Source organism: Tachypleus tridentatus, chromosome 3 (assembly GCF_004210375.1).
Source record: "Tachypleus tridentatus isolate NWPU-2018 chromosome 3, ASM421037v1, whole genome shotgun sequence".
In the NCBI taxonomy this organism is placed as follows: Eukaryota; Metazoa; Arthropoda; class Merostomata; order Xiphosura; family Limulidae; genus Tachypleus; species Tachypleus tridentatus.
Window position 1 is genome coordinate 105,379,918 of NC_134827.1, and position 26,329 is coordinate 105,406,246.

At 36.2% G+C, this 26,329-nt stretch overlaps 1 long non-coding RNA gene across 1 annotated transcript in view; it reads left to right on the forward strand.

Annotated features, from left to right (window-relative positions):
• LOC143246153 (uncharacterized) overlaps positions 1–24,837 on the forward strand; it is a 42,701-nt gene extending 17,864 nt beyond the window's left edge. Inside the window, exon 2 of the long non-coding RNA XR_013025819.1 lies at positions 24,381–24,837. This is a non-coding gene — a long non-coding RNA (uncharacterized LOC143246153). The remainder of the gene's footprint in view (positions 1–24,380) is intronic.
• The last annotated feature ends 1,492 nt before the right edge of the window (positions 24,838–26,329 follow it).

The window sequence follows — 26,329 nt, forward strand, 5'->3', positions numbered from 1 at the left end:
TTGATTTTTCCAACATTATTTAGATAGTCCTAGCTGTTAATTTTTCCCACATTGTTTAGATAGTCCTAGCTGTTAATTTTTCCCACATTGTTTAGATAGCCCTAGCTGTTAATTTTTCACACTGTTTAGATAGCCCTAGCTGTTAATTTTTCCCACATTGTTTAGATAGTCCTAGCTGTCAATTTTTCATACTGTTTAGATAGTCCTAGCAGTTAATTTTTCCCACATTGTTTAGATAGCCCTAGCTGTTAATTTTTCCCACATTGTTTAGATAGTCCTAGCTGTCAATTTTTCATACTGTTCAGATAGTCCTAGCAGTTAATTTTTCCCACATTGTTTAGATAGCCCTAGCTGTTAATTTTTCCCACATTGTTTAGATAGTCGTAGCTGTTAATTTTTCACACTGTTTAGATAGCCCTAGCTGTCAATGTTTCCCACATTGTTTAGATAGTCCTAGCTGTCAATTTTTCCCACATTGTTTAGATAGCCCTAGCTGTTAATTTTTCACACTGTTTAGATAGCCCTAGCTGTTAATGTTTCCCACATTGTTTAGATAGCCCTAGCTGTTAACTTTTCCCACATTGTTTAGATAGTCCTAGTTGTTAATTTTTCACACTGTTTAGATAGTCCTAGCAGTTAATTTTCCCCACATTGTTTAGATAGTCCTAGCTGTTAACTTTTCCCACATTGTTTAGATAGTTCTAGCTGTTAATTTTTCACACTGTTTAGATAGTCCTAGCTGTTAAGTTTTCACATTGTTTAGATAGCCCGAGCTGTTAATTTTTCCCACTGTTAAGATAGTCCTAGCTGTCAATTTTTCCCACGCTGTTTAGATAGTCCTAGCTGTTAACTTTTCCCACATTATTTAGATAGTCCTAGCTGTTAATTTTTCACATTGTTTAGATAGCCCTAGCAGTTGATTTTTCCAACATTATTTAGATAGTCCTAGCTGTTAATTTTTCCCACATTGTTTAGATAGTCCTAGCTGTTAATTTTTCCCACATTGTTTAGATAGCCCTAGCTGTTAATTTTTCACACTGTTTAGATAGCCCTAGCTGTTAATTTTTCCCACATTGTTTAGATAGTCCTAGCTGTCAATTTTTCATACTGTTTAGATAGTCCTAGCAGTTAATTTTTCCCACATTGTTTAGATAGCCCTAGCTGTTAATTTTTCCCACATTGTTTAGATAGTCCTAGCTGTCAATTTTTCATACTGTTCAGATAGTCCTAGCAGTTAATTTTTCCCACATTGTTTAGATAGCCCTAGCTGTTAATTTTTCCCACATTGTTTAGATAGTCGTAGCTGTTAATTTTTCACACTGTTTAGATAGCCCTAGCTGTCAATGTTTCCCACATTGTTTAGATAGTCCTAGCTGTCAATTTTTCCCACATTGTTTAGATAGCCCTAGCTGTTAATTTTCACACTGTTTAGATAGCCCTAGCTGTTAATGTTTCCCACATTGTTTAGATAGCCCTAGCTGTTAACTTTTCCCACATTGTTTAGATAGTCCTAGTTGTTAATTTTTCACACTGTTTAGATAGTCCCAGCAGTTAATTTTCCCACATTGTTTAGATAGTCCTAGCTGTTAACTTTTCCCACATTGTTTAGATAGTTCTAGCTGTTAATTTTTCACACTGTTTAGATAGTCCTAGCTGTTAAGTTTTCACATTGTTTAGATAGCCCGAGCTGTTAATTTTTCCCACTGTTAAGATAGTCCTAGCTGTCAATTTTTCCCACGCTGTTTAGATAGTCCTAGCTGTTAACTTTTCCCACATTGTTTAGATAGTCCTAGCTGTTAATTTTTCACACTGTTTAGATAGCCCGAGCTGTTAATTTTTCCACATTATTTAGATAGTCCTAGCTGTCAATTTTTCCCACTGTTTACATAGCCTGAGCTGTTGATTTATCACACTGTTAAGATAGTCCTAGCTGTCAATTTTTCCCACGCTGTTTAGATAGTCCTAGCTGTTAACTTTTCCCACATCGTTTAGATAGTCCTAGCTATTAATTTTTCACACTGTTTAGATAGCTCTAGCTGTTAACTTTTCCCACATTGTTTAGATAGTCATAGCTGTTAATTTTTCATACTGTTTAGATAGTCCTAGCAGTTAATTTTTCCCACATTGTTTAGATAGCCCTAGCTGTTAATTTTTCCCACATTGTTTAGATAGTCGTAGCTGTTAATTTTTCACACTGTTTAGAGAGCCCTAGCTGTTAATTTTCACACTGTTCAGATAGCCCTAGCTGTTAATTTTTCCCACATTGTTTAGATAGTCCTAGCTGTTAATTTTTCACACTGTTTAGATAGTCCTAGCTGTTAATTTTTCACATTGTTTAGATAGCCCGAGCTGTTAATTTTTCCCACATTATTTAGATAGTCCTAGCTGTTAATTTTTCACATTGTTTAGATAGCCCTAGCAGTTGATTTTTCCAACATTATTTAGATAGTCCTAGCTGTTAATTTTTCCCACATTGTTTAGATAGTCCTAGCTGTTAATTTTTCACACTGTTTAGATAGCCCTAGCTGTAAATTTTTCCCACATTGTTTAGATAGTCCTAGCTGTTAATTTTTCCCACATTGTTTAGATAGCCCTAGCTGTTAATTTTTCACACTGTTTAGATAGCCCTAGCTGTTAATTTTTCCCACATTGTTTAGATAGTCCTAGCTGTCAATTTTTCATTCTGTTTAGATAGTCCTAGCAGTTAATTTTTCCCACATTGTTTAGATAGTCTTAGCTGTTAATTTTTCCCACATTGTTTAGATAGCCCTAGCTGTTAATTTTTCACACTGTTTAGATAGCCCTAGCTGTTAATTTTTCCCACATTGTTTAGATAGTCCTAGCTGTCAATTTTTCATACTGTTTAGATAGTCCTAGCAGTTAATTTTTCCCACATTGTTTAGATAGCCCTAGCTGTTAATTTTTCCCACATTGTTTAGATAGTCGTAGCTGTTAATTTTTCACACTGTTTAGATAGCCCTAGCTGTCAATGTTTCCCACATTGTTTAGATAGTCCTAGCTGTCAATTTTTCCCACATTGTTTAGATAGCCCTAGCTGTTAATTTTTCACACTGTTTAGATAGCCCTAGCTGTTAATTTTTCCCACATTGTTTAGATAGCCCTAGCTGTTAACTTTTCCCACATTGTTTAGATAGTCCTAGTTGTTAATTTTTCACACTGTTTAGATAGTCCTAGCAGTTAATTTTCCCCACATTGTTTAGATCGTCCTAGCTGTTAACTTTTCCCACATTGTTTAGATAGTTCTAGCTGTTAATTTTTCACACTGTTTAGATAGTCCTAGCTGTTAATTTTTCACATTGTTTAGATAGCCCGAGCTGTTAATTTTTCCCACATTATTTAGATAGTCCTAGCTGTCAATTTTTCACACTGTTTAGAGAGCCCTAGCTGTTAATTTTCACACTGTTCAGATAGCCCTAGCTGTTAATTTTCCCACATTGTTTAGATAGTCCTAGCTGTTAATTTTTCACATTGTTTAGATAGCCCGAGCTGTTAATTTTTCCCACATTATTTAGATAGTCCTAGCTGTTAATTTTTCACATTGTTTAGATAGCCCTAGCAGTTGATTTTTCCAACATTATTTAGATAGTCCTAGCTGTTAATTTTTCCCACATTGTTTAGATAGTCCTAGCTGTTAATTTTCACACTGTTTAGATAGCCCTAGCTGTAAATTTTTTCCCACATTGTTTAGATAGTCCTAGCTGTTAATTTTTCCCACATTGTTTAGATAGCCCTAGCTGTTAATTTTCACACTGTTTAGATAGCCCTAGCTGTTAATTTTCCCACATTGTTTAGATAGTCCTAGCTGTCAATTTTCATACTGTTTAGATAGTCCTAGCAGTTAATTTTTCCCACATTGTTTAGATAGCCCTAGCTGTTAATTTTCCCACATTGTTTAGATAGTCGTAGCTGTTAATTTTTCACACTGTTTAGATAGCCCTAGCTGTCAATGTTTCCCACATTGTTTAGATAGTCCTAGCTGTCAATTTTTCCCACATTGTTTAGATAGCCCTAGCTGTTAATTTTTCACACTGTTTAGATAGCCCTAGCTGTTAATGTTTCCCACATTGTTTAGATAGCCCTAGCTGTTAACTTTTCCCACATTGTTTAGATAGTCCTAGTTGTTAATTTTTCACACTGTTTAGATAGTCCTAGCAGTTAATTTTCCCCACATTGTTTAGATAGTCCTAGCTGTTAACTTTTCCCACATTGTTTAGATAGTTCTAGCTGTTAATTTTTCACACTGTTTAGATAGTCCTAGCTGTTAAGTTTTCACATTGTTTAGATAGCCCGAGCTGTTAATTTTTCCCACATTATTTAGATAGTCCTAGCTGTCAATTTTTCACACTGTTTAGAGAGCCCTAGCTGTTAATTTTCGCACTGTTCAGATAGCCCTAGCTGTTAATTTTTCCCACATTGTTTAGATAGTCCTAGCTGTTAATTTTTCACACTGTTTAGATAGTCCTAGCTGTTAATTTTTCACATTGTTTAGATAGCCCGAGCTGTTAATTTTTCCCACATTATTTAGATAGTCCTAGCTGTTAATTTTTCACATTGTTTAGATAGCCCTAGCAGTTGATTTTTCCAACATTATTTAGATAGTCCTAGCTGTTAATTTTTCCCACATTGTTTAGATAGTCCTAGCTGTTAATTTTTCACACTGTTTAGATAGCCCTAGCTGTTAATTTTTCCCACATTGTTTAGATAGTCCTAGCTGTCAATTTTTCATACTGTTTAGATAGTCCTAGCAGTTAATTTTTCCCACATTGTTTAGATAGCCCTAGCTGTTAATTTTTCCCACATTGTTTAGATAGTCGTAGCTGTTAATTTTTCACACTGTTTAGATAGCCCTAGCTGTCAATGTTTCCCACATTGTTTAGATAGTCCTAGCTGTCAATTTTTCACACTGTTTACATAGCCCGAGCTGTTAATTTATCACACTGTTAAGATGGTCCTAGCTGTTAACTTTTCCCACATCGTTTAGATAGTCCTAGCTATTAATTTTTCACACTGTTTAGATAGCCCTAGCTGTCAATGTTTACCACACAGTTTAGGTAACCCTAGACATCCACCACACAGTTTAGGTAACCCTAGATATCCACGACATAGTTTAGGTTACCCTAGATATCCACCACACAGTTTAGGTAACCCTAGATATCCACCACACAGTTTAGGTAACCCTAGATATCCACCACACAGTTTAGGTTACCCTAGATATCCACCACACAGTTTAGGTAACCCTAGATATCCACCACACAGTTTAGGTAACCCTAGATATCCACCACACAGTTTAGGTAGCCCTAGATATCCACCACACAGTTTAGGTAGCCCTAGATATCCACCACACAGTTTAGGTTACCCTAGATATCCACCACACAGTTTAGGTTACCCTAGATATCCACCACACAGTTTAGGTAACCCTAGATATCCACATTTTGAAACTACTTTCTAAAGTTCACTAACTTTCCTCTGCCTCTAACCTCCTTTAATAAGACATATTTGTTATAGAAATGAGAAACAATAAATGTGATCGATTAATTTTTATTCGATTCTCAAATATCGTAACTTAACATGATTACTAACCTTGTTGACAAGTTCGCAGCTCGAGAACAAACACAGTAACAGTATTAACCTCAGTCTGACAAGCAACTCGATGTCAACACCAATCAGACGATTTCCTCCTTCTTGAGGGTAGATTATTTATTTAGGGCGTTTGTTGATTTTAAGATTAACTGACAAACGATTTTCAGTCTTACAAAAATGTTGCATTATTGTTTGAAAGTACGTGTTAACTTGTTTGATTTATCGTTTTCAAAAACGATTTTGAAAACTACTATTGTTAATTGTAACTGAAAAAATCAAATAAGACGTTTTATTTGGAACTTAATGTTAAAAGAAGCACGATTAGACGTTAGACACGAGCTAATAATACCGCGGGAAAACAACGACAAGTACCGCTGATGAGTCTGTACAAATCAACGCGATACAGATCAGTAGTTTGGTAAAATATACAATCGATTGAAAGTATGCTTTTCAAACGTACTCACTTGGTGGCGTTGGTGGGTTGAGGAAAAAAGCTGCGTTCCATGCTGCCAGATAACTACAGTTTTTGTTTAATAAAACAACAACAACGAGGCCTGTTGGTTAGAGGGCGCTCGACTTGTAATCTGCGGATCGCGGGTTCAAACCTCTTCGCCGAACACGCTCGCCATTTTAGCCGATGGAGCGCTATAATGTTCGGTCAATCCTACTATTCGTTTATAAAAATTAGTAGTCCAAGAAATAGCTGTGGGTGGAGTTGACTGTCTGCTTTCCTTATATTCTATTACTGCTAAACAAATAATAATAAGTAATATAAAGATAAAACAAGTCTGTTTCCTTCAGAATTTTGTTCAAAGCTACACACCCACCGTCGTATCTTCGATTATTATTATCTTATCGGATAGTAGGATGTAATGTCGCGTCTGATTTGTCCTATATTCGGATAGTAGGATCTAACGTCGCGTCTGATTTGTCGTAAAATCAGGCTTCGTACTTTATTGCCGGGTGTGTAAAGGATCCCTTTACCAAAATAAGACGTCTTGAGTCAAAGGATCCCATCTTGTCCAAATTTGGAGGAAAGTCTTTCCAAAGATTAATTACTCTCAAATGTGTTTTTGGAAGTAACGTAATAGACTTAGTAACTATTTACAAATACGTGCCGTGCCCCTTGTATTCGAAAGGTCACTTTGGGTCCAACCACTTTGATGTACGTCACAGGGTTATCGAGTACTCCTCATCTGGAGATCCAAGAACCTCTTGCCATCTGGACAACCCAACTACAACACAATATACCCAACTACTATTCAATATGCCCAACTACTACTGTTCAATAATTTTTCGCTAATTTATAAAAGCTTAAATCCATTTGTAGCTTTCTGAAGTACTTCATATTAAAAGTAGTTTTAAAAGGTGAGATCAGATGTAATGTTAGTAACAAGATTCTACTGAGTAACTTGAACCGAAAAACAGTTTCTTTAAAACGTCTCTCAAATGTTACACTAGTATGAGCTGACAAGGATAGTTTAATCAAAATTATACAAACAAATATTGATTTATAGCTATCGACAGCATAGTTAACAAGGCATTTATTTATATTTACAAAGCTACATAATATTTATAAGTCTACAAGAGTTCACGGATAGCATGACTCCTTAAGTTTACAAGAGTTCACGGAAAGCATGACTCCTTAAGTTTACAAGAGTTCAGAGGAAGCATGACACCCTAAGTCTACAAGAGTTCACGGAAAGCATGACTCCTTACGTTTACAAGGGTGCACAGGAAGCATTACACCCTAAGTCTACAAGAGTTCACAGGAAGTATGACTCTCTAAGTCTACAAGAGTTCACAGGAAGCATGACTCCCTAAGTCTACAAGAGTTCACGGAAAGCATGACTCCTTAAGTTTACAAGGGTGCACAGGAAGCATGACACCCTAAGTCTACAAGGGTTCACAGGAAGTATGACTCTCTAAGTCCACAAGAGTTCACAGGAAGCATGACTCCCTAAGTCTACAAGTGTTCACGGAAAGCATGACTCCCTAAGTCTACAAGGGTTCACAGGAAGCATAATTATCTAAGTCTACAAGGGTTCACAGGAAGCATAATTATCTAAGTCTACAAGGGTCCACAGGAAGCATAATTATCTAAGTCTACAAGGGTTCACAGGAAGCATGACTCCCTAACTCTACAAGGGTTCACAGGAAGCCTGACTTCTTAGTCAAACTTTAAGTTGTATATGCGTTATAGGATGGCGAGAAACAGCCTTAATGCTTAAACTATATACACAAAATATTTCTACTGTTTTGGATGGTATACGCTCATTTCGTCTGTCTTCTGGCAATCATCAGTTTTTACAAATTACTTTATACTTTACGAAACGACAATTACTGTTTTTTTTATTTTCAAATTTTGGTTTTTACAATACATCTTCTCCAAAGAACAAAGGCAGGATATTTTGTACTGCACACTAAAATATTAAAACGTCTTAGAATTTTCTGAATATTCATCGTGGAATATTAGTTTCCACATTAATTATCAAACGAGTAAATGATTTCTAACGTTTAGCTAAATGGTTTCATAACATAAAAAGACAAGTTCAAACCCCATTATTGTGTTTATTTAAATTCTAAACTGTTTCTAATGGTGTCAAACACCAACCTACTGGAACGTACTTATCCAATAACATTTATTATTTTAATTGAATGCGTGTATTGTAGGTATGTAACTCTTCACATGACTTGCCGTTACAATGCTCAACAACTGGAAGCCAGCAGTGAATCTATTCTGACATCCAGTTTATGGTAAACCATCGACCTTCAAGAATAATTTCCATTAGCTCATTGAAACCTCATTAAGATTTAAATTAGTACTGCTAGAGAATTTATGTAAAATTATCCACAGAAAAACTGAAATTATAAAGCACAATTAATGGTATAAAATAATCTAATCATAATCTGTGTTCGTTTCATTTATCGTGTCATTAAGACACAAACTATGAATCCTCGAGCTAATTAGGAAACAAACTTTAGTCATTCGGCCTTTAGGCTTAAACTCCCAGCTTATTACACTTCGTTTTGATACGCTTTAAAATAAATCCTGTTAAACTATCATTTATCTTAATAATTATAAAACGATACTCTCTAGAGATCGTTAAGTAGACTAACATGAGTAAAGACACAGACGTTAAAGTTAACTATAAATAGTAGAATACAATTAATAGCTTCTTTCGGGACATGATTATATGAAACACACAAATCTACTTGTAGAAAAATAGCGTTTACCCCTGTGGCAAAAATAATTACCAATTATAACCATTTGAGAATTCAGATCGGTGATTATAATATAGTGGAGTGGATTTCACTTGTGCTCTGTGGATACGAACCCGGGTTACCAGGTAAGAAACAAGAACGGAAAGAGAATTCTGCTTGTTTGCTTCCAGAGTTGACGATTTATATGAAATCATGCTACTGCAGTACTTGTATCCTCTTTTAGGCTTAGTGAAACAACGATAGGCTTAGTGAAACAACGATCAAATTTCCATCTTAACGGTTAAATCTACTACTTCCGGTAAATAATGTGATACTTTCACTCAGAAAGAGAGAGAGGCAGTTAATATATAGGCATAGCATGACCTGGTGGAAAGGACACACACCTCGTAACCGATAGATCAGCCATGGAAGAGGGTTATAAATGTCACAGTGAATCCCACTATTCTTTGCTAAAAAGTATTCCAAACGTTTGCGATGGGTGGTATTGACTAGTTGTCTTTCCTTTAGTATATCACATCTTAGTTAGGGACGGACACAAGGGAGGGAATGGTCTATAAATCTAATTTTTTTATAAAGAATAAGCAAACAAAGCCTGATGTCTAGAGATATTGTTATCCGACTGGAAATAAGTGTCGTGGTTTTAATGTTCGATAATTCACATATTATTGGTTTCAACCGAATAAACAGTGTTTATAAGCACGATACGTTGTTACAGTGAAGTGTTGTATTTCACGTTGACGTAAGTGTTTTAGTTTGCAACAAAACAAAGTAACTGCAGTGTGGTTTATACTTTTCGGTTGGTACGGTGTAGAATACTAACGTGAATGATGTGACGTCTGAAAAGTCGTCGCTAGGTAGCGTTTCATTTTAAGTCTGGTTGGTTTGCTCTGAATATGGCGCAAAGCTACTCGTGGGCTATCTGCGCTGACCGGCTCTAATTTTGCGGCGAAAGACTATGAAGATGAAAGCTGGTTATCAAAACTCACCGTCAACTCTTGGGTTATCTTACAAGAGTTACAATTATCTTACAAATGAATAGTGGAATTTACCGTCACATTATAACGTCCTTGTGGCTGACAGTACGAACATGTGTGGTGTGATGGGGATTCGAAGTGATGACCCGTAGATTAGGAGTCCAGCATCTTAACCATCTGGCCATGCCGGGCCGTTCATTTCAAGTTCGTTGGGTTGTTTCAGCGCAAAGCTACACAACAGTTAACCCGCACTCCTATCATCACAGGGAATGAAACCACCGAATTTTAGTGTTTTTAAGTCCATAAACTCACTTCAGATCCACTGGGACGGCGTCTTTAAAAGCAGAAACCACTGACCTGATGAACTTATGTTGCCTAATGAAATTATCAAGGAGAGTTTGTATAATATTCCTTTTAATTTATGGTCTTACTATTTTACAAATGAATAATGGAATTGATTGTCACATTATAACGTCCCTGTGGCTGAACGAACATGCGTGGTGTTAGGGGGATTCGAAGTGGTGACACTTAGATTAGGAGTCCAACATCTTAACCATCTGGCCAGTTTCTAGACTTAGAACGCTAAAATTCGAGATTCGATTCCCTACTTTGGACAAAAAGCAGAAAGCCAATTGTGCGTTGCTAAAAGTCACCAACATTTAATTCGTTCAAAGAACCTGTCATTGTCACGTAAGCCACATCAATTTACTGAAACAGTGAAGGACGCTGGGAATTCAGATCTAATGATCATTAGTAGTGTGTTACACTCGGTGTAACCAAAACCAAGAGAAATAAAAGACAAACATAATTGGGAACGACAGATAAGAAACTAAACAAATAGGGGAAATAAAGTTGGGAAACAAGACTACAATTAAGTAAAGATGGGGCAAAACGTTCAGAATATATCAAAGTTATATAATATTACCTTACGGTAGACCGGTTAGCGACCTTAATATATTAAGTATACTCAAGATAAATATCTGATTTGGATACTTTGAGAATGTTCCAGAATAGTTTTGAAGCTTAGGCCACGCATGACCAGGTGGTTAAGGCACTCGGCTCGTAATCCGAGAGTCATCGGGATCGAATCCCCGTCACACCACACATGCTCGCCCTTTCAGCCGCGGGGGGCGTTATAATGTTACGGTCAATTCCACTATTCGTTAGTAAAAGAGTAGCTCAAAAGTTGGCGGTGGGCGGTGATGACTAGCTGGCTTCCCTCTACTCTTACACTTCTAAATTAGGGAAGGCTAGCGCAGATAGCCCTCGTGTAGCTTTACGCGAAATTCAAAACAAACAAACAAACCCTCGAGCAGCTTTGCGCGAAATTCAAAACAAGCCAAAGTTTTGAAGCCCCAGTAAAGTAGCAGTTTCGGATAGGGGGGATATTCTAATTTTTTGTTTGTTTGTTTGTTTGTTTCTAATACCATAAACTCATAACAACTCACATACCTAAATAACTTAAATTTTCTTTTTATATTAGCCGTTTGCATGAAAGAAAACTAGCCAAGATAAATATTCAAGGTTCTTTTGTGATTGATACAGAGTTAAAATCGGGTGAACAACAACACATTGAGGATAAAAATTGGGAAAATGATCTTGTTTTTCGGTACGAAGACTCGACAATCAACGAGCCTGTTGATAAACAATGCAATTCACCATACTACAATCAACTTAAATGAAGCATCCCACATAATTAGACTCTTCCCAGTGGCTCAGCGGTAAATGAGCTCGACTTATAACACTAAAATATAGGTTCGATACCAGGAATTGACAGATCAGAGTTGGACCATTGCGTAGATTTGTGCTTTATAACAAATAAAGTGTGCTGTAGCTACTTTCGCTAACATGAACCCATAGAAAAACTTGCATCCATTTATACAAAAACTCAGCATTAACTGACACAAGACCCTGTACTTGCTTAGTTTGTAAATAAGCATTAGAAAAAAAAAGCAAAACGAAAATCGAACCCCGAATTTGAGTTATACGCCCTCCCAGTTTACCAACGGGGGCAATTTGTTACAAATAAGGCAACTTTGAAGAAAGTCTCGTAGTTCAGAGCGTCATATACAAACGGCGAAGTTGCAAAAGGGTGTTACCAACTTACCAGATGAGAATATATGGTTACTTCTCGGACAGTTACATCCGGTTTTAATAAGGTTCTATGATAAAGGTGACAATTTAGCCTGGTATTTGAAGGGTTACCATTCTGAAGGAAAACCGTAGTGTCTCATATTTCATTGTTGCATTGGTAGCATGGTACTGTCAACATTGACAGTGTACGTTTGCACTCCACATGGTTATTAAGAGTTAGTTACCAAAAGCGACGTTTTTGGTTCAATAAAATCATTTAATACACCTTATAACTAACTAGTTCAGGTAAATTAGTTACCATTAGTAACACTAGATGGCTGTAAGTTATATTAAATAATTTTACTTGTTATTGAACCAAACACGTCACTTTTTGCAATTGTTACTCTTAATGTACCAACACAGTGTGCCTTAAAATGAAATACTCCTCATGTTGATGGTTCCTCAGAAGAAAAAAATATTCCAGATGCATGGATTGACACTTCCAGTGAGGGTGGAGTGTAGTTCATCAGTCTGTAATATATTGGCAGGCCACTGCTCTTTGACTTCCTGTTTTGCTGAGAACCGCAATGCATGTTTGTTTTTGTTTGTGTGTTTGTTTTTTGAATTTCGCACAAAGCTACTCGAGGGCTATCTGTGCTAGCCGTCCCTAATTTAACAGTGTAAGACTAGAGGGAAGGCAGCTAGTCATCACCACCCACCGCCAACTCTAGGGCTACTCTTTTGCCAACGAATAGTAGGATTGACCATCACATTATAACGCCCCCATGGCTGAAAGGGCGAGCATGTTTGGCGCGACGGGAATGCGAACTCGCGACCTTCAGATTACGAGTCGCACGCCTTAACACGTTTGGCTATGCCGGGCCTATTCTTGATTGAAACACTCCAATCAAATAATGTAATTTGATCGTGTAATAAATCCACGGTGATGTAATTTAAGAAGGAACTAGACATTCAAATCGATATCATTAGGAGTCCATACTGATTATTAAATTTAGTAACTCTGTTTTTGTAATACTCTAAGTTTTGAAATCATATTCAATATTATTTAGGGTTTGTTTAAATTCAAATGTGATAAACGTATATTTATTGATTATTTCATGATATAGTCTACATTGTTTGAAACCTGTTACAATAATACGGTTTCTTTCATTTCTGTTAGTGGGTAGTAAACATTATGAAGATGATCAGGATTAGTATGTAACGTACTGGCCCGATTATAAGGCGATGTAATTTTTTGTTATTAATTAGGCTGAAAAATTCATAGTCGTCTTACAGTCACGTCCAACCAAAGATCCCTTCACTTTCCATACTCTAGGTTGTCGCATTTCTGAATGTCCAAGTAATATCTGTATACCGCATGCGCGCTAGATGTTCGCTCAGAAATGGTGGATCAGTAAACAGTAGGTCCTGAATGAAAAAAGCAAAAACATTTCAAATAACTCAGTAATAAAAAAAAAATGTGATGGTCAATGTAAATTGCAAAGAAATGTATCAATTTGTTGAAAAGAAATATGAACCAACAGGTAGAGGCTTAGGTGAATAACAACAAATGAAAATGTGTTCAGAACTGGACCAAGTTCTGAATAAAGAATTTGGTAGCACTAAATCAGGGTGTGCAACATTTTTCGTCGGTGGGCCATATAACCAACTTCATCAATCAAGGGGCCACTTAAAAAACAAGCTTATTCGTGTACATGCACAATAAATTAAAAAAAATTCTCAAAATGCAAGCAATAATATTTTATTTTTTGCATGAGTGATCATTTTAGTGCGACACTTGAAATTTAGAGTCCTTGCAGAGCTTGTCAATATCAGCTTTGACAGAAGTGGTTGCCACTCTTAACTGACTGGTCAAATGTTCATCAGTCAGCTGACTTCTACATTTGGTTTTGATGAGCTTCATTTTGGAGAAAAATTGCTCACAGCAGTAGGTGCTACCAAAAAAGGGAGGCAATTCTTTGTGCATGACGGGACAAATTGGGAAACTTTTCACGTACACAGAGTTTGTAAAAGTCTAGCAAACTGTTTTCAGAGAATTTCCTTTTAGTGTCCATGTCAGCCTGCAGTTCAATGAGTTCCATTTGGCAATCATCAGGACTGTCTTCCACTGCCAAATCAAAAGGTTGAGCGAACAATTTCAATCTAATTTCAGTTTGTCTGAAATCTGGAAATCTGTTTGCAAACTCATCACGCAGCTTTTGTACACTGGTTCCATATTTGGTGCAATCCAGATTAGGAAATTCCAGTTTCCTGGTTGCAAGACATGTAAAATATGGCTCTTCTCAACTGAACCTGGAAAAGTTCCAATTTCTTCTCAAAAGCACAAATATGCTCAAACAACTTATTCACAAGTTGACTTTTCCCTTGTAGTTTTAAGTTTAAATCAGACAGATGCTGTGTAATGTCTGTGAGGAATGCTAAGTCATTCAGCCAGTTCTCATTGCTCAAGAAGTCCACATTCTGACGTTTGCTCTCCATGAAGAACTTAATCTCCTCTCGCAGATTCCAGAATCTCTTCAAAGTAGCAGCTCTACTAAGCCAACGTACAGCAGAGAAGTACAAAACATCTGAATACTCACTGTCCAGCTCATCTAAAAAAGTTTTAAATTGTCGATGATTTAATCCTCGTGTTCGAATATAATTTACGCATTGGACGACATTTTTCATGACTTCTGCAAAATCCAGAACTTTGGTGCACAAGCTCTCTTGGTGAATAATGCAATGGCTTACAACTACGTCTTGTGCTCCAATTGAATGACGGACAGCAGAGGTTAGGGAAAATTGTCGCCAGCGGGCGAAGGCGAGGTTCAGGACATGACGTTGAGTCGTAGACAATAGTGCTAGTGCACGTCACCTATTCATGCCCTAAGGAGGCCGACCAATCGAATTCGGCCTGCTCCTCTCTAGCAAAGATAATTTTAGAAGTTTGTCGAGTCGAAGCCTGGGAATCCCGTAGGATCGATGCTTTTAAAAATATTCCATTTGCGTTGGATTACAGATCAGGCCACATGGTTAGATTACAACAACTAGGGCCACACTAAATGGCTTGGCGGGCCGGGTTGTGGCCCGCGGGCCGCCTGTTGCACACCCCTGTACTAAATCGATTAAGCTAACAAACGAAGCAATTATGGTAATATCAGTCATGATACATGAGACCTACACTACAATATATTATACACGAAGCGTTGACTGACTGTTCGGTGTTTTGCTCCCACAAATTAATACAAAAAACTGGTTGAAATTTGGTAGAATAAGTTAAAATGGATAATTAATCGCACAAACAGTTAGCAGCTATTAAGCTTTTACAGTTTTAATTATTTGAATAAGTGAGGGTTAAGTTGAAAGAGTAGCTAAAAATACGTGAAAACGACGCCAGACCAAACTGATGTTGACCGAAGAAGGTCAAACGTTGTTCGCTCCTCTACATAGAATTTTCTCTACCCATACTAGCCGCTTTTACATATATACGAAGAGCGAATAGTTCAGACGAACGGTTGTTGTGCTACAGTTAAATTATAGAAGGGATACATCCATGTATCCATGTATTTATAACATTACTTTTTAAACTCACCATTACGCTAATATTATATAAAAATTAAAAGTACGAATGAACAATGACGTAAAATACAATTCGCAAACAACGACTTTAGTGCTGTAATTATTATTGAATATCTGGACCCATTCTATCTTTCGAATAGTAAATTACAATTGTGTTCAGTCACTGTTCAATATATAACACGTTACTCTCATGTTACTCGTATTGTAATGAGTGTTCTTTATTAAGATACTTCTGTATTTTAATAAGTTTTTATTAAACTACTCTTATATTTTAATAAGTGTTTTATTAAACTACTCTTCTAGTGTTTCGTTAAGATACTTCTGTATTTTAATATGTATTCTTTATTAAGATACTTCTGTATTTTAATATGTATTCTTTATTAAGATACTTCTGTATTTTAATAAGTATTCTGTAGTGTTTCGTTAAGATATTTCTGTATTTTAATAAGTATTCTTTAGTGTTTCGTTAAGATACTTCTGTATTTTAATATGTATTCTTTAGTGTTTCGTTAAGATACTTCTGTATTTTAATATGTATTCTTTATTAAGATACTTCTGTATTTTAATAAGTATTCTTTGGTGTTTCGTTAAGATACTTCTGTATTTTAATAAGTATTCTTTAGTGTTTCGTTAAGATACTTCTGTATTTTAATATGTATTCTTTATTAAGATACTTCTGTATTTTAATATGTATTCTTTAGTGTTTCGTTAAGATACTTCTGTATTTTAATATGTATTCTTTATTAAGATACTTCTGTATTTTAATTAGTGTTACTTATTAAGATACTCTTATATTTTAATTCTGTATTTTCGTAAGTGTTTTATTAAGATATTCTTATATTTTAATAAGTTTCTTTATTAAGATACTTCTGGTGTTTTTCTAAGGTACTTCTGTCTTTTGTTAAGTGTTTTATTAAGTCAGTCTTGTATTTCAGGTAACCTGAAACTACAGATTACTTTCTTCTGAAACAGGTTTAATTTAATCTACACCAAACTGTGAAGAATGAATGGAGTTATATCGTACATTGGTATGTGTTTGACTTACAAACAAGGGTAACAATAATAATAATAACAATAGGGTAACAACAATAATAATAACAATAAAAAGTGTTAATGATCCAATGACAAATTTATAAGAAAAACGTTTTCCGACAGGTGGATAAGCTACTTTATAAAATACTAATGAAATTATAAGACCCCTGGTGTTATGTTACCAAGTTGTTTATTGGTTTTATTTTTCAACATGGCCAAGACGTTCCAAAGTTTGATATAAGAGCCCTTTATCTGTCGTCGTCTGAGATAATTATTACAAGTGTCTTAATCTTGTGGCACTTTATGTGTTAAAGAGTCAGACAACAAAGATGAAACAGCTTGACGTCGAATCCGGAGGTACAATGTGAAGTGCGGAACGAAAGATAAAAATATTCAGAGAATTTGGTTAGGAAACAGGAAGTTAAACACGACTTTACTGCCTGGTGATAAAGTTGTGAACTAATCAAATATTTCTTCGCTTGTTTGTTTGTTTTGAATTTCGCACAAAGCTACTCGAGGGCTATCTGCGCTAGCCGTCCCTACTTTAGCAGTGTAAGACTAGAGAGAAGGCAGCTAGTCATCGTCACCCACCGCCATCTCTTGGGCTACTCTTTTTACCAACGAATAGTGGGATTGACCGCCACATTATAACGCCCCCACGGCTGAAAGGGCGAGTATGTTTGGTGCGACAAGAATTCGAACCCACGACCCTCGGATTACTAGTCGAACGCCTTAACACACTTGGCCATGCCGGGCCATATCTTCGCAAATTTTTTCAATTTAAATACTGTCGTTTTAATTAACGTAAATCGCATTTTTTAAAAAAATAAATACGAGGTGTTGTTGTATAAACCTAATCGGTGTCGACAGTGATTTGGTGATCTTGGTCCGGCTATCTTACTTTCAGAAATAATTAGATGTTGGCCAGATGGATTCTTGGATTGTTGGTCTATTTGGAGTTAATCGCAATGCTACACAATGGACTGTTTATGATATGCCCACCACGAGTATCGAAACATAGTTTCTAACGGTGTGAGTCCGCAGACATGCCACTGGGGTGGGGGGGGCATATATAATGCATAGCAATGAACAAATATATGCTTAAATTAAAACACAGTCTCTGTTAATCGCACATAAATTTTTAGTAGTAGAAAAGTAGTCTTTTTAAATTAGACGTATGTCTGAAACATCACTTTGAATAAACCTTCATGTTTTAAATGTATTTTTCTACTAATGTATGCAATAAAATGTAATATGATTAGTACTGATGTTTAGAACACCAGAAATGTTGAAATGTTACATTTACTTATTCGTAAAATTACTCACCTTGATATACAAAGACAAGATTTACATATTTATAAATTTATTGTAAGACGCCAATGCTTTCAAAAACTTTCTAGAATGCTGAAGCTATACGCCTGACAAGTTTTATGAACCTAAAGCTATATGCCTGACAAGTTTTATGAACTTAAAGCTATATGTTTGTCAAGTTTTATGAACCTAAAGCTATATGCCTGTCAAGTTTTATGAACCTAAAGCTATATGTTTGTCAAGTTTTATGAACCTAAAGCTATATGCCTGTCAAGTTTTATGAACCTAAAGCTATATGTTTGTCAAGTTTTATGAACCTAAAGCTATATGCCTGTCAAGTTTTATGAACCTAAAGCTATATGTTTGTCAAGTTTTATGAACCTAAAGCTATATGCCTGTTAAGTTTTATGAACCTAAAGCTATATGTTTGTCAAGTTTTATGAACCTAAAGCTATATGTCTGTCAAGTTTTATGAACCTAAAGCTATATGTTTGTCAAGTTTTATGAACCTAAAGCTATATGCCTGTTAAGTTTTATGAACCTAAAGCTATATGTTTGTCAAGTTTTATGAACCTAAAGCTATATGCCTGTCAAGTTTTATGAATCTGAAGCTATATGCCTTGCCAAGTTTTATGAATCTGAAGCTATATGTTTGCCAAGTTTTATGAACCTAAAGCTATATGTTTGTCAAGTTTTATGAACCTAAAGCTATATGCCTGTCAAGTTTTATGAACCTAAAGCTATATGTTTGTCAAGTTTTATGAACCTAAAGCTATATGCCTGTCAAGTTTTATGAACCTAAAGCTATATGTTTGTCAAGTTTTATGAACCTAAAGCTATATGCCTGTCAAGTTTTATGAACCTAAAGCTATATGTTTGTCAAGTTTTATGAACCTAAAGCTACATGCCTGTCAAGTTTTATGAACCTAAAGCTATATGTTTGTCAAATTTTATGAACCTAAAGCTATATGCCTGCCAAGTTTTATGAATCTGAAGCTATATGCCTTGCCAAGTTTTGTTTCTAATCTTAAATTTTATATATTATTTCAACCATTAAATAAACTTTCATATTCAAGGTTTTTTTTTTCTCGTTGCAAAGATGTCAAGTGAAATTGTTATTATTATTTAGTGATGTTTTTTCAATAGATGGCGTGTATAACAATCAGAACTTTTAACAATTCGTTCATAAAACGCATTAAGTAATTTAAATAAACCTTACAAAATTCAAAACATATATCTTCGTAATCAAAAAACAGAAACGCAAAATGGCAGTTAATTGAATTAAGGCTCGGCATGGCCAGGTGGTTCAGGCACTCGACTCGCAACCCGAGGGTCGAGGGTTCGAATCCCTGTCACACCAAACATGCTCGCCCTTTCAGGCGTGGGGGCGTTATTATGTGACGATCGCTCCCACTATTCGTTGGTAAAAGAGTAGTCCAAGAGTTGTCGGTGAGTGGTGATGACTAGCTGTCTTCCCTCTGGTCTTACACTGCTAAATTAGGGACGGCTAGCGCAGATAGCCCTCGTGTAGCTTTGCGCGAAATTCAAAACAGAAACAAACAAACAAAATTAAACCAAAGAACAGAAAGATGAAGACAAGGTTATTGCTAATGACACTCAGGATCAGCAATCGAAAGAATATTAGGTCTATTTACATTTAATCCATTGGCTTGCATATACGGATTAGCCGCCATGTTAATATCTTGTCCGTGCTGAGAATTCGAATAGTTAAGTTTATTTGAATGAGAAAATTTTGAAAGTTTATTTTAATATTACTTCCAGAGTTGTAACAGCTTCTTGTTGGGGATACATTTGAATTTTATTGACTTATTTTCAAATTAATCATATGGTAGGCCTAAGGATACAGAGATGATAATGAAAATACTAACTAAAAAGTACCTTTAGAGATACTGTACATCTGACCAGAAGGTACATTCCAATCATTGCAAAAAGTGAAGTTATTCATTACTAGCATAAAACACTCAAATTTTATTGTTGGATTCTAAGATCCCCTCATGATTCAAAGAGGTCTCAACGTACCAGTCAAACGTCTGCAATGTCTAACTCTATACCTACTCAATTGCGCCAATTTTTAAAACTGATTTTTCAAAAAAAAAAAGGCCAAAATATTGTTTAGTTGAAATCAAAAATAGTACCCAGAAGGGCACCCTCAGTATCCCATCAGTATTCATGCAAGGTTTCAGGTCTCTAGAGTCTCTTCTCTTGGAGCTGAGGCAGTCACACACACAGATACAGACAGGCTCTTTTATTATTATAAAAAACAACACCCGTGTGCACACCTGAGAATGCTCTTTGTATGTGTGCAAGGTTTCACATACATATATACAGACAAGCTCTTTAATTATTATAGATGATTAACATACGTAAATAAGCGGCTTTGGCTACTGTTAACCCTAAGATAATCCATACATTTATAAAGATTTTTTTGTATATACAGTTCATTACCGATTCTATCTTCGTATCGAGCTAGTAATTTGTGTATCACAACATTTAGTGCAGAGAACGAATCACAAATCAGACGAATTCACTTACTATACATGAGGCACACAGACACCTCTAGTAAGTTGTGGAACAAAGTGCGGTGTCGATGGTATTTTCGTCTGAGTTTCTTTAGTCTGACTGTCCATGCAAACAGCATCAATAAAAATCCGCAACTTATTAGATGTATAATTAGTTTTCAAAACGAGGTCCTTGCACCTAATTATGGGGATAATGACGACCCAAAATGTAGCAGGTTTCTTTATGTTGAAAGACTGTCATTAGATGACACTCCAACTTATGAGGCAGTTGATTCAGAAGTATTTGATTAACTGTACGAACATTTCTTTCAGAAGACCACTTACACTAAAGACAGTAACAACCGAATATCTCAATGATTCCTTAAGCATCTTACGCCTATTATTTATAATGGCAATCAATACCAGTAGCTTATGTCGTATCCTAGCTAGCTTGATGTGTCCTGGTTCCCGAGTTCTTAAGCAATACATCATAAGCTAGATACGATCTACCAGAAGGTCTTTCTTAAACTCGGCCCGGCATGGCCAAGCGCATTAAGGCGTGAGACTCGTAATCTGAGGATCGCGGGTTCGCATCCCCATCGCGCTAAACATGCTCGCCTTTTCAGCTGTGTGGGCGTTATAATGTGACGATCAATCCCACTATTCGTTGGTAAAAAAGTAGCCCAAGAGTTGGCGGTGAGTGGTGATGACTAGCTGCCTTCTCTCTAGTCTTACACTGATAAATTAGGGACGGCTAGCGCAGATAGCCCTCGAGTAGCTTTGTGCGAAATTAAAAAAAAAACAAAAAAAACAAACTTTCTTAAACTTACCTGCGTTTCTGAAACAGATCGTATTTGTTAGCCTCCACACCAATTAATACAGGCCACGTGGTTTGAAGCAGAGATTAACAGTTAAGCGACGTCCAGCTGCCACTGAAATCATGCGTATTCTCCAGGTCTATCGGATGTTGACCACGTACTTGCGGTAGATTCATCATTTCCTAATTTTGAGCTCAGATCTTTCGTCTTGTAACGTGTGGTTTCTTTTCGTACCGTAATCGTAAGACTTTCTTCTCCGCGAGTTGCATGCTAAAATAACCAGAGAAAAGTAAGGTTAGACACAAAACAAGACTTTTATTTAAAATACTTTTTACTGGCCGAAATTTAAAAGTGAGTATTGACGTTTCTGGAACTTTTCTCTGATACGTATATCTACCGAAACTAATTTTATCACATACTGCCAATGTTGTGCAGTGGTTGATGAATTTTGTAGGAATATACTCCTTTGAACAAGTCAAGAGCCATCTAGTGGTAGATCCAGTATATTATTCTGCACACTTTCAGTTCCATATTTATTTTATCCTTTAACAAGTGACTGATATTTTGTTTGTTTTTTTCATAAGTTTGAATAGTGGTAAGTGAAGAAACATATATCAAAGTCTACAAACTGTCCACATCAATCCCGAATATTAGGCCTAATATATTTACTTGCTTCGTTTTACCGCGATATAATTTTGAGCTACGAATTCGGTGCAACTAATTTACAGCAAAGGGATTAGCGAACCAAAAAAAAAAAAAAATTGGTTTATAGGTCACTGAAGAAATATTTATTTATGTATTTATTGAAATTACATGATTAACATTGTAAATATATATATTCAGTGATACTCTTCCTTTATAATAATTTTTATAACCAAATAACAATTTTACAAATTTAATAATATTTTGATGCTAGTTTTAACTGTAGTTTTTACATTATCTAAATTCCCTTTAGTCAGGGAAATAAGAACAATCTTTCAAGATGACTTGGTAAATGACATTACCAGGTGGTTAGGGCAGACGACTCGCAACCTGCGGGGTCGAATCCTTGTCCCATCCAACATGCTCACCCTTTTAGCTGTGAGGGCGTTATAACATTATGACCAATCTCACTATTTTTTGATAAAAGAGTAGCCACAAGTGTTCTTTAACCTACAGCAATGGTTATTAACTTACAAGAATAACATGTAACCTTTAACGATGTTTATTAACCCACAGTAACAATGTGTATCCTTCAACAATGTTTACTGACCTACAAGAATAATGTGTAACCTTCAACAATGTTATTTCGCCACAGCAACCTCGTCAAACCTACAAGAATGTTTAGTTTTTTTGTTTTTAAATTTCGCGCAAAGCTAAACGAAGGCTATCTGCGCTAGCTCTCCCTAATTTATAATCGTAAGACTCGATGGAAGGCATCAAGTCATCACCACCCATCGCCAACTCTTGGGCTACTCTTTTACCAACGAACAGTTGGATTTACCGTCACATTGTAACGCCCTCACAGCTAAAAGGGCGAGCATGTTTGATGTGCGGGGGATTTAAACCCACGATCCTCGGATTACTATTACAGCGCCCCTTAACCCCCTGGTCATGTCGGGTTCAACAACTTTGAATTATTGTTGTTTTTTTTTATTTCAGAGTTTCAGTTCATATGCACCTCCCAAAGATGTTTTGTTTTTTAACTGTTATGAAATTAAAAAGCATGTCCTGTTCTTAAACTAATACATTCTCTCGAATGTTAACTCAGAATCAAGGGAATGTTTTATAAAAAAGAAAATGACATCAAGCAGTATTAGAAAAATGAAAAAAGAGTTAGAGAACTCTGATGGATCTGAGCCTTACGAATGACTGAACTGTTCAAAACGTATCTCTGAACGTGAGGTTCTTTTAAAATAACAAAGACATACAGCAAGACGAGCCACGCTTTAAGATTGATTGATTTTTTTATTAATTTCGTCTCAGAGTGAAACGAGATGACAGCAAATGTGAAGACTTTTCGTTTTTTAAAGAAGATGTGAACTTCCTTCTCTTCTGGGAGGTGACAGTTCTGTTATTATGGAAAGGAATGACAGTTTTCTTGGTGTGAGCGCTTTTCGCCATCACTTGTGATTGAATACGATACAGCTATTTATAAAGTAAACCACATATCCACTAAAGCTGATATATCTCGCTTTGACGTACCTTTTGTTCCTGAAGGGAATATTATTTAATACACCCATATTGGCATGGAATGTAATATATATAAAACTTCCTTAAAATGAAATATTTTAAAGGCTTATTATCTCAATCAGGTGGAAAATCGATTTTTAGTTTTATCTTTGTCATGGGTCAGCGAAGCGAATTCATTTTCTCACCTCTGATTTCTACTACTTCACTTACGCAGAAAATGTTATTTTTTTTTTTACGGCATTGTAGTTCATTTGGTGAGTTAGCGGTAGGTTTACGGAGTTTAACTGTGAAGTTCGGCGTTCGATTCTCACGGAGAACAGATGGCCTACTGTGCAACTTTGCTGTTCCTTTCTTTTAAATCAAAGCAACGTTAGGCTATCTGTTGCGTTCACTGCAGGGAATCAAACCTCGGATTTTAGTGTTATAAGTGCCTAACATTAAGTAGGATAGGATTTATTATTCACAGGTTGTCTGCTCACTTGTCGATTTATAAACATCTGATTTGGCTTTCTGTTTGTTTGTCAATTTTTTTTTAAAGCTACTCGAGGGCTATCTGCGCTAACCGTTTCTAATTTAGAAGCTTTAGATTAGAGGGAACGCAGCTGGTCATCATCACCCACCGCCAACTCTTGGGCTACTCGTTTATTAACGAATAGTGAAATTGACCGTCACATTATAACGCCCCACGGTTTAAAGGGCGAGCATGCTTGGTGTGACGGGGATTCGAAACCCCACGACCATCGGGTTAAGAGTCGAGTGCCTTAACCACCTGGCCATGCCAGACCCTTTTTGTTGTGACACCTACTCTACCTAGTCAGCATCATCAACTACCAATTCCTCGTTCATTCCAGTCAGATGGGACGAAGGATTTGATCATTACTCTTAGAACACACTTCCGACCCCAATGTACAGATTACAATTATTCTTTTGGATCTAATTACTTACTGGTAAAAATTAAACTACACACAGGGCGACCTGTGATGTGCCATCACGGGTATAAAACCCCGATTTTTAGCATTATAAGTCATTTGACGTTCCGCTGAAATGTTTTTTGTTTTGTTTTTTTGCTGTTGTAGGTCGCGAACAATGGAACCTCTCATCCACAGCCCGAGATACTGACCACTGTACCACGCCTGGCTTCTAATTTTGCGTTCGAAGGAATTTGGATCGAAGTTTATTCACCATTTGAATAGTGACTGAAGTATTTCTGAGTCTTATTGTTCGGAACACATAAAGTTAGTCTGTAGTTAAGAACGACACTGCACAATGTGCCCACCTCCGGTTTCGAAGCCCGGGGTATTAGCGTTGTAAGCCCAGAGATTTAACGCTGTGTCACCTGGTCAAAGAGTTTGGCAGGAATTGTTTATTTATTGTTGTTGTTTTTTATACCAAATCCACACTGAGTTATCTGCTGTGTCTACTGTGAGAAATCGAACCCCGAATGTTTGCGATGCAAGTCAATAGACTTAACATCATTCCGCCGGTGGACCGGTAAGAAGTGTTTAAACATAACAAAGTTTCTGGCAAGTTAACAACTACCTTACTGGTTTCAGGATTTATAAGCAAAACAAACAGTATGTAATGTTGGAAGATTTCCTTAAATAAAGTTTATTGTAAAAATTTCACCAATGTATTAACCGATCAAAGTTTATTGGAAGTTTCACGAAACCGTTAACCAATCAAAGTTTGAAGTGTAACTTTCACCAATGTATTAACCAATCAAAGTTTGAAGTGTAACTTTCACCAATGTATTCACCAATCAAAGTTTTAATGGGAAGTTTCACTGATGCGTTAACCAGAGCATTTTGTACTTACGCCATTAAAATGGTAATTTGTGCCCACAGTTGGCGAAACGGCCAATTCAGAGACCTTCCTGGCTCAGGTATACCAGTCCCTAATTTTGAAATGAAGGCCAAAGGAAAGTTGGCAGCACAACCGTCTGAAGCAGCTGCTCTTAACCAAACAGCAGGACTGACTGTCGCTTGTGTATAAGCCAACAGCTGCCACGAAAACACGTTTGGTAGCACCACGTCTTGAACTCGAGATCTTCTGATCTCTAAATCGAAACAGTAACCATTAGGTTAAGCTCGGGCCTTATACCTTACGATGTGGCACGTATTTCCAACACTAAATTAAACTCACAAACGTATAAGTTCGTAATATTTTTTAAAAAAATAATAATAATTATTTGTTTCAGCGTAAAGCTGCATGATGACGCTCTATACAACGCATGGATTCAATTCTAGATTTTAGCTTTGGTAGTCCATAGAAACTTATTGCTGAACCGCCGAGATACACATGCAAAAAAAAAAAAGAAGAAAAAAAAAGATAGAAGCTTACTTCTACTACACAAAAACAAGGAAAGAAACCAAAACCATACGTAGGAAATTGATCTATTACCCGGCAGTTGTTTCTCACGCTTGATCGATCGCATCGACTTGCTTTGTTTTATTTTTATTTAAGGAGACGCTTTTCCTGAACAATAACTTTATCTATTTCTTAAATTTTAATTATTTCAACCACGTGAATTCTTTTGTGTTATTTTATTAATGAACATAACTTATATTTTATGTACAAAAATAATAATACGCTTCTACCATATTTATTGAGTAACGCGAAACCCCCCCCCCAAAAAAAAAAAAACACACAACAATCAACACCTATTCTAAGAGTTTCAAACCCATAATTTTAGAGAGCATGCATACATACATACACTTACGTATTTAATGAATCTAAACGATGTGTATGTGTTTTCATAGCAAAGCCACATCGGGCTACCTGCTGAGCCCATCGAGGAGAATCGAACCCTTGATTTTACCGTTCTAAATCCGTAAACTTACCACTGTACCAGGAGGGAAGAGACAAATCTAACCGCAAGTATAATAATTACGTTTAATGGCAGAACATTTACTATTGATGCTGCAAGCAGATAGAGAATTGAAAAGAAAATTAACATATCTGCTTATATACAGCAAGATCATAGATTGAAAACAAAATTATATGAACCAAATATATACAGCATCTC